The sequence below is a fragment of the Lithobates pipiens genome, unplaced genomic scaffold (genome assembly GCF_037356315.1).
Source record: "Lithobates pipiens isolate NorthernLeopardFrog02 unplaced genomic scaffold, aLitPip1_a1.2 Scaffold_13, whole genome shotgun sequence".
NCBI classification, from domain to species: domain Eukaryota; kingdom Metazoa; phylum Chordata; class Amphibia; order Anura; family Ranidae; genus Lithobates; species Lithobates pipiens.
Window position 1 is genome coordinate 309,992,660 of NW_027507718.1, and position 10,166 is coordinate 310,002,825.

Consider the following 10,166-nt stretch of genomic DNA (forward strand, 5'->3'; position numbering starts at 1 on the left):
GGAAAAGTAAATTTTGGGACTTTAAATGAGGCCAGCATCAAAGGGACACCAGCCTCCATCCGTATCAGTAGTTTATAAGGAGAAAAGAGAGAGAGATGGGACTTTAAGTGAAGCACACAGCAGTAAATGGATTGGTCAAGTGACTGGGAGAATTTAATTTATTTATGTTTTACAGTTCATACATTGTTAACAAGTATTTTGGGCATCAAGCCTCTAAAAAACACTTGGGGCATCAAGCCTCTATACAATGAATCACAGAGGCTTGATGCCCAAAATACTTGTTAACAATGTATGAACTGTAAAACATAAATAAATGAAATGCTCCCAGTCACTTGACCAATCCATTTACTGCTGTGTGCTTCACTTAAAGTCCCATCTCTCTCTCTTTTCTCCTTATAAACTACTGATACGGATGGAGGCTGGTGTCCCTTTGATGCTGGCCTCATTTAAAGTCCCAAAATGTACTTTTCCGTATTTACTCCAGAAACGTGTTGGTAGGTTAATTGGCTCCCACCTAAATTGGCCCTAGTATGTGTACTAAATGGCTATGCATACATGTTATCACATCCTACATGCTGGTCTATAGTCTGTGCAAATGGGGAAGGTTGGGGAAGGATCTGGTGACCTACCCTATAAAAAAAAATGTCAAGAACATTCTATTTAAAAGTCTCTCAAACATATCCGACATGGGCCCTAGAGAACTCAAGAACTCATACACAGAATTTACAAGGGTGGGATGTGAATGAATAGATTTTTATAAACAACAACAGAGCTAATTGCTTTTTTCTCCAGAATTCACTAATATATTGAATTAGGAAAGAGACTATGATTCAGTATTGATCATTTTTACTGCTGACATTCTGTTCCGGATCTTCTCTAGTCTATTATATTACAAGTGTATTTGCAGAGGTTCAGCATCAAATGTAAGGCCCATAAAGTTTACTAAGTTTTCAAATTAAATTTAAACACTGGTCAAAGCCATCCATATATATGTTATGTTACCTGAGGACATTCAGAAATGTACGATTTGTATTTATCTTCATTAGGCATATAGCTATACTTTCATTTTTCATATAAAATGATTCAATATTTTTCTTGCCCCAGGTCCATCATGTCCTTTTCAGTTGTTTTATAAATCATAAACCGACCCTTACCTTAAATTTATGATATCTATGTGACATTTTCTTGTTTTGTAAAGGATTTTTAGCAATTCTTGTTTTTTTGACAGATTTACAGACAAAATAACACATTAACATAAATAGATGTATTGAGGTAAGTTTATTACATATGCAACATCTTTCATATTTACATCTTTTAGCAACAAAATAAGTAGACCCATCTCCTATTCCTACGCCCACTTCAGTCTTACACAGTATTTATATGAACCCTTTACAGCACAATGACAGTTACAGTAATATGAACAAGTTAGTGTTTATAAGAAATATACAAGATTGTTTGAAAAAGGAATTTATACTTCAAATAGTTCTATCAAAATGAGCAAACATACATTTGTGTGATTTTACTGAAGTAAATACATCACAACACAGAAGTTCCACCTCCTCCAATCCATACTAATATCCAGGATGCAATATAATTTGAATACCTGTGCAGAGTGGCTGCATGTAGTTTACTTTTCGTATGAAGAACAAAATAGTTACACTGGAGAAAATGCATTATGCGCCATTGTTCTAGGGCAATTGTTCTCCTGCCTTCCTTGCAACAAAGTTTGAATTTGTACTTTTTGATCCACGAACAATTGTCTTTTGCCCTACTTTGAAATGAATGGAGCTATTTGCAGGCAACTTAGCAGTCTCTGAAAGGGACAATTAAAGTGGAACCCTTGGAAAACAAAATTTTATCTACTTCATATATACTGTGGCAGGGCGACCCAGCTGTGCGAAACAACGTACATTTTCCATTCGTAATCGATATAGCACATTCGTCATGCTGCAATGTTAAAAATTCTTTAATGCAGCGCATTCTTTTTTTCTTTATAATGCTATAAGAATGAAGTTGTTTTGCTGCTCATATTCACACATATTTCTCCAAAATGTATTTCTTTATTCTTTTTCCTGATTTCATGAATACACTATTTTAATTCTTCAGATCTCCCCAATCATTTTTGATTTTTTTTCTGTAAATTTTGTGGTTGGTTTTTTAACCACTTTGCGCGCGCTCTATAGCCAAAAGACGGCTACAGAGTGGAGTGCCGGTAGAGTGTCCGTAGACGTCCTCCTATTTACTTTTCCTCTGCACGCTTCTGCGGGTGCGCATCAGGGAAATTCTGTGTTGGCCGTGTCCTCGGACACAGCCAATCACAGATCGTGCTAAATGGCCAATCACAGGGGCCATTTAGCATTCGATCGGCCTGTCCAATGAGAGGTGATCTCATATGTAAACATATGAGATCATCTCTCATTGCCGGCTCCCCTCCTCACACAGACAGCGTGTGAGGAGGGAGAGCTTCCCTGCTGCAGCTGCAGCGTCTGTGAGAACACACACACACATACACACAGAGTAAAACACACACACAGTAAAACACACACAGTGAAACACACACACACACATGCCCACCTGTCCCCAGTGCCACCTATCAGTGCCATCAGTCCCCTGTGCCACCTATAAGTTCCATCTGTCCCCAGTGGGACCTGTCCCCCAGTGCCACCTATCAGTGCCATGTGTCCCCAGTGCCAACTGTCAGTGCCATATGTCCCCAGTGCCACCTATCAATGCCACCTGTCCCCAGTGCCACCTATCAGTGTCATCTGTACCCAGTACCACATGTCCCCAGTGCCACTTATCCCCAGTGCCACGTGCCACCTTTCCCCAGTGCCACCTGTCCCCAGTGCCACGTATCAGTGCCACCTGTCAGTGTCATGTGTCATCAGTGCCACATATTAGTGCCATCAGTCATCAGTGTCAGGTGTCATCAGTGCCATGTATTAGTGCCATCTGTCATCAGTGCCACATATTAGTGCCATTATTCATCAGTGCCACGTATCAGTGCCATCTGTCATCAGTGCCACATCAGTGTCACGTGTCATCAGTACCACATATTAGTTCCATCTGTCATCGGTGTCAAGTGTCGTCAGTGTCACGTATTAGTGCCATCTGTCATCAGTGTCACATCAGTGTCACGTGCCATCAGTGCCACGTATCAGTGCCATTTGCCATCAGTGCCATGTCAGTGTCACGTGTCATTGTCCTGGTGCTCCAGGGACTTCAAAAGTGTAATAGGTAGCCAACAAGTTAGATGTGTAATTTATGCTCCTAAAACACGTGACGGCGCTCCCTGCATGTTGGGTCTCTCTAAGTGTCCAGGCTGTGAAAAGTCCCACACATGTGGTATCATAATACTCAAGAGGAGTAGCAGAATGTATTTTGGGGAATTATTTGTGGTATACACATGCCATGTGAGAGAAATAACCTATTACAATGACAATTTTGTGGGAAAAAAAATAAAAAACAAAAAAATCTTCATTTTGCAAAGAATTGTGGGGAAAAATTACAACACCAAAACCTCACTATGCCTCTTACTATATACCTTGGAATGTCTACTTTTCAAAAAGGGGTCATTTGGGGGGTATTTGTACTTTCCTGGCTTGTTCGGGTCGCAAGAAATGAGATAGGCCACCAGTACATCAGATGTGATACATTTTTTATGATTTGCACCACAGCTTGTAGACTCTCTAACTTTGACAAAGACTAAATAATATCCTTTAATTTGGGTTATTTTTACCAAAGATATGTAGCAGTATAAATTGTGGCCAAAATGTATGAAGAAAAATTAATAATTTGCATAATTTTATCACAAAAACAAAGAAAATTTTGTTTTTCATTTATGGCGCAAAAAACCCCCCAGAGGTGATCAAATACCACCAGAAGAAAGCTCTATTTGTGGGAAAAAAAGGATTTGGACATGAAGTACACTGAAACCCAGTGGCAAAAAGCCTTACAAACCAACCTTAGCAAGACCAAAAGTGTAAATCTCTGGGAAATCACACACAAGATAACTTTACGATGGAACCTAACTCCGCAAAGATTGTCCAAATTTAATCCCCAAAACTCTCCCATGTGCTGGAGAAATTGCACCAATATAGGTACGTTGTACCATGTCCTGTGGGGGTGCCCTGGGCTTCACCGGCTTTGGTCCAGAATATTTACTATTATCTCCACACTAGTTGGGACACTTATCACTCCAAATGCAGCCTTAGCACTCCTATCACTTGGCTAAGAAACCTTACCACCTGGGGTTAGAACTGTAATAACTCATTTCCTCCTAGGTACAAGATTAGCAATCCTACGCCATTAGATGAGTACCACTCCCCCGAGTTTCAAAGAAGTAATAGAGCCAATTAACACACACGCAACCCATGAAGTGATGTTTGCTGCTACCCAAGGCAACTATGGTAAAATGTAATCAAAATGGGTTAGTTGGTCCACATGGTACACATCTATACAACCTTAACTAGAACTACTATATAACTTATATATGGTAAACAGTCAGTGGCCCAGCCTTCGCTAAGCAAAATTATTATTATATGACAACCTTACAATACGGCAGCCTTTGATAAGGCACTATTGTCTCTTCCCTTTTGTTTTCTCTTGTGCATGTTCCTGTACTCTCTTTGTACTTTTTTCCGGTTCTTTTATGTTACATGTTCAACACTGTATGATGATTTGCACAAGAAATGTATGCTTAATACGCACAGTTCACATGTTCACCAACGTGTATGTTAATTGAAGATTGTATGACTCTAATTTATACCAATAAAAATCATTGATGATAAAAAAAATTGTGCAGAATGCAGCACGAAAGCACAATATGATTGAGTTTATATTCTGCCATGTGGATTAGAGTCAAAAATAGGTGGAACCGCCTGGCCATTATCCCAAAAGTGTTCTCTACTACTCTTCTGGCTCTGGCCAGCAGGAAATTAAAGATCCCCTGGTCCAGGGTGAGGGTCCTCATCGGGAAAGGCCCCATCAGATGGTTTGCCAGAGCAAACGCCTCATCCACGACGAAAACGAAGGGGAGTCCTTCCACATTCTCCTCTGGAGGTGGCAAGCCCATACTGCCACTCTAGAGATGCCAGTAGAACTCCATCTGTGCGAATACCAATCGACATCCGGCCATTTTTCCCCACATCCACATACAGGAAGTCATATGTCCCTGACACCACCACCAACATCACGATACAATTATACCCCTTGTAATTATAATAGTAGGACCCCGAGTTGGGGGGTGGGCCGATGCGGATGTGTTTCCCATCAATTGCACCTCCACAATTGGGAAAGTCCCAACGGGTGGCAAAGTGGGAGGCCACAGTCTGCCATTTCTGTGGCTTTGAAGGAAACTGTGGAGTCAAACAAGAAAAAAAATAGTCATTTTGCACATCAACATTGCAAGCAGATTAGACACAAACATTTTTGCCCAATATCAGTATAATATTTTTGGAAATTTGTATTTAAAGCCAAAAGTATAAGGTCCCCTTATCAGATTCCTCACCCCCCCCCCCCATCTGATGGCCCATTGCAAAAAATTGGGGGGGGGGGGGGGGTTTGGACAGGTAACTCTCTCCACTTCATTGAGAGCTGAATGCATATAATAATGTGTGATACTTTGGCCAGCCCCTCCTTACTTACACTATTGGCAGCCCACTGGACAGGTAAGAAGTGTCATAATACAAAAAAAAAGAACAAATGGAAGCACATTTTTATATTCTGCTATTACCTATCAAGATAATAATAACAGAAAAAAAAAAACTTTAAACAGTAGTAATTGAAAGTATTGAGGCAGGCCCTTGCACTACATGCCTTGGTGAATTCATCCATAAATCTGATCAGAAAAGAGGTAGGTATAGTGTGTATTGGGTTTGGCAAAGTCAGCAGGATTGCTATCAGCTGACCTAGCAGTTGGGGAGAGAGGGGTTCCTAATGAGTTTGGCCCACCAAAAAAAACCTCTGGCACTCTCCATGAATTTAAGCACACACATAAAACATTTGTACACATTTTAGGGGGTGTTTAGGGGAAAGCAATACTATGGAGCTGACAAAATACATTGCTAAGTTACTAGACTATAGGTTTATGGGCCCAGAAGAGTATGCTGGGGAAGTTAGTGAAGGCAAATATGCATGAAGGAAAAAAAAGAACTTAAAAGCTCCCAGCATGCATGAGGACAAAGGGGCACAGCATATCAATTAGAGCATATTGCAATCATGGTAATTAGGGAATGAGGAAAGAAATACAACACATTAGCAAAAAATAAATACATAGAATGAGATGTTAAAGGAGAAAACTTACCTTCATATAGTCCTTCTGCAGGACCTGAATTATGGCAGAACAGGTGTCTGGAATAATGATTCCCAGAGCCTGGGTGGAGATGCCTGTCGAGAACTTGAGGTCCTGAAGACTTCGCCTAGTAGCGCAACGTGGCGATGAGCCTCTGCTCCGGAGTGATGGCTTGCTGCATGCAGGTATCCTGCCTGCTGATATAAGGGGACAGCAAAGCCAGCAGACGGTGAAAAATGGGGTCCGTCATTCGGAGATAATTCCTGAAATCATCAGGATTATTCTCCCGGATCTCACGAAGCAAAGGCATGTGCGAGAATTGGTCAAGCTGGAGCAACCAATTCTTGCTCCATGAACTCCTCCCTGTCCTGTTCATGGACTGGGCTTGTGTCAAAGCTAAAAGCCCAACACCAAGCCCCTGCACAGCATGAACTCTACGACGAGTACATACATGAAACATGGCTTCAAAACGGTCGGCTGGTCAGAACGGACAACAGAAAGCACCAACAAACAGCAGGGCCTGAAAGAACAAACTGAAAACCAGAAACGAGCGGAAAATAAGCACTGAAATTCAAAGCGTACTATACCAAGATATAGTCCGCAATGACCAATAAATGCGAACTGACTACACGCACTGAAAAGCATGAATCGTCTCTAACCAAACTTCTACTAACACGTGATAAACACGAGATCAGCAGAAGGAGCCCAAAGGGTGCCACACATGGTGCAGAACTTCCCTTTTCTAGTCCCGTCGTACGCGGTTTATGTCACCGCGTTCTTGTAGACCGGAAATTCCGACAGCTTTGTCCGACCCTGTGTAGGCAACACCAGTTCCGAACTAAATCTGTCGGAAATTATCCGACGGATTTGGTGATCAGAATGTCCGACCGTGTGTACAAGGGCTAAGGTTTAAGTCTCTGACACCTTTGCATGAAGTTGAGTTGAGCTGCAAAGGAGACTACTTTAGGCTACGTTTCCACTATTGCGACCCAAAAGTTGTGTGATTTAAAGTGCAACTTTGATGCAGCTTTGATTGCAGCTTTGATCCAACTCCCCTTAATAAGCCCTCCAAACCCCTTAATAATAAGTTGCCAAAAAAGGCTTAAAAAAAAAACTACCTACATTTTGGTGGCACTTGTGATGTTCCTGTGGGGTTGATTTACTAAAGGTAAATAGACTGTGCATTCTGCAGGGGCAGTTTTTACAGAGCTTAGTAAATGAAATAAAGCTTCACTTTGCAAAGAATATCCAATCCTGCGCAAGGGAAATAAAAAAAAACAGCTTTTTTGCTTGCACATGATTGGATGACGAAAGTCAGCAGAGCTTCTGCTCATTTACTAAGCTCTGGAGAGACTGCTCTTGCAGAGTGTAACTGCACTTTGAAAAGTGCACAGTCTTATTTTATTAAATCAACTCCTGTGTCTCACCATTGCCATCCAGGATGGCTGGACACTGAAGGACAATTCAGGAAATTCTGGCAGTCTGACAGTCTGACCAGGAATCAGCCTTTGTCTGCTTTCTGCTACTCTATATTGCATAGGAACCCAGAGACAAAGATAAGGGGGTATCACCAGTCTCCCTATACAGGGCCTGAGCCCCATCAGTTCAGCAGGGGGGTCTGGATAGCTGATAAGAAATAGGAAGGATCTGGACAGGAGTGGTGGAAAGGGGGGGCATTTACAGGAACTGCTCCCTTGTAGCCCCACCCCACAGCAACTGAAAGCAAGCTTCCACCTTCTCTCATTTTCGCTTGCTTTCAGCTGCTACATGGGGGAACTTTAGGGGATCAGTTCCAGTAAATGCCACCCCACTGCCCCTCCTGTCCATGTTCCCTTTCCTTCTGCTGATGGGGCCCCCTATGTGCTCCCCTTGTCCCCCCCTTTCCACAGTGCTACTGACTTTCCCTCCTCTCTCTGCTGCCCGCTGCTACGGGGAATTTTTTCAGGATGGAGAGCAAATGAAGGGGACAGTAAATATGTCATTTACTGACCCCTTCTTTTTCTGAATGAATCCCGGAGTTCATTCATAACTAAAGTATAGTAAACTGTGTTTACTATGCTTCAATTTGTAAATGAACAGGGAGACTGTGTAAAACCCTTCCTTTTCATTAATTCTGTACAGCTGAGGATGCAAAGATAGAGATCGAGGACTGTGTCTGTTTAGACCTCTGATATATCACCAAAGCCTCCCAATAGGGCTGTTAAAAAAATGTAAAAAATAACACAAAATAATTAGGGCCTGCATCTGTTTTTGTACAGCTGCTGCATCCCCAAGCACAACATAGGCTACCTACACACAGCTCCAGCCACATAAATTAAAAAAAAAAAGTGAATTCACACTGTACAGGCCACATCTCCCATGTGAGTGAGCCCCAATACCTCATCCACACACAGAGCTTTATGTATTAATGCAGAACAGTTTTATCTTGCATGGTAACCTATAATTTACTGAAATACAACAATAGTATTGCAAATGACATATGGAATTATAAATACTTTTTATCTGTAATAGGTTTGCTGCTCAAATGCACTTTATAAGTAAGCCATATTGTATACTCCACTTCAGCACTAACGACATAACAGGTTCTGCTCCATATCTAATAACTATGTAGCAAGTAGTGGCAGTGTTTTAACACTGTTACAACATGAAATTTGTTGCAGGTCTACTGCTCTTCATGAGTGGGCAGAAGGTCTGGCACACATGCAAGAAGCTGGTCCTCCACAGCTTGATTGGTTTAGATTACTACAGCATAACAGCTAACATGCTGCTGCTTCCACAGCTCACCTTATGTATAACCTATACCTGTTAATCATTTTTTTTTTAATGCCAAACAATAAACTATTTGTCATTTGCATACCTGCTTGGGCTGAGTTTAGTGTGCTTCTTTTGATACACTGCTTGCAACATGAATGTTCCTTGACCTGATTATTTACACTGTTAACACAATCTTCATAGCTCCAAGACAGTCTTCACTCCAAATGTCACGGAGGCTTAGCCTTTAGTTTTCATGAATACTTTAGACATGGTTCATGTGCAGTCAGACTTGCTAAAATTTGAAGGATTTGCAAGTGTGATCCTATGCCTTTTTTATTAATAACAAGTGTCTGATTGATACATTTATTCAACCTGAATGTTGGGTCCTCATTTCTTTTTGCTATAGATTTCTATATTTTTAGTACTTTTAATATAAATGTAGCTTATTCAAGTTTTTTTCCACATTTTGTTTGTATACTTTAGGTATATTTAGGTACAGATAGACACAGGTAGACATAGGTTCATTTAGGTAAACATTTAGAACAACAACAATATATTTTTAAGAAATACAATTATTTTCAGCATGCATATATATAGAATAAATAAGTTAAGGAGAAACATATTAACCTTAGTTCTAGTATTTCTGCTAGCTCCTATGAAGGCATAAGTCTTATCTTAGTGCAGCACTGAGTGAAAATAGGATTTTTAAAACAGCTTACCTGTAAAATCATTTTCTTTTGAGATACATCACAGGACACAGAGACTCAGTAATTACTGATGGGTTATAGGGTATCACTAGGTGATTGGACACTGGCACATCCTAGACAGGAAATTCAATCCCCCATATAACCCCTCCCCCTACTGGAGGTACCTCAGTTTTGTAGCAAAGCAATATAAGTGTATTAGAAGAGGGGAGGGACCTCTGTGTCCCGTGATGTACCTCAAAAGAAAAGGATTTTACAGGTAAGCTGTTATAAAAATCCTATTTTCTTTCTTGTACATCACGGGACACAGAGACTCAGCAATTACTGATGGGATGTCCCAGAGCGATTCTATCTGAGGGGAGGGGAACCACACAACATAGGGTGTAATCAGACCTGAGGACCCTGTACCACTGCGT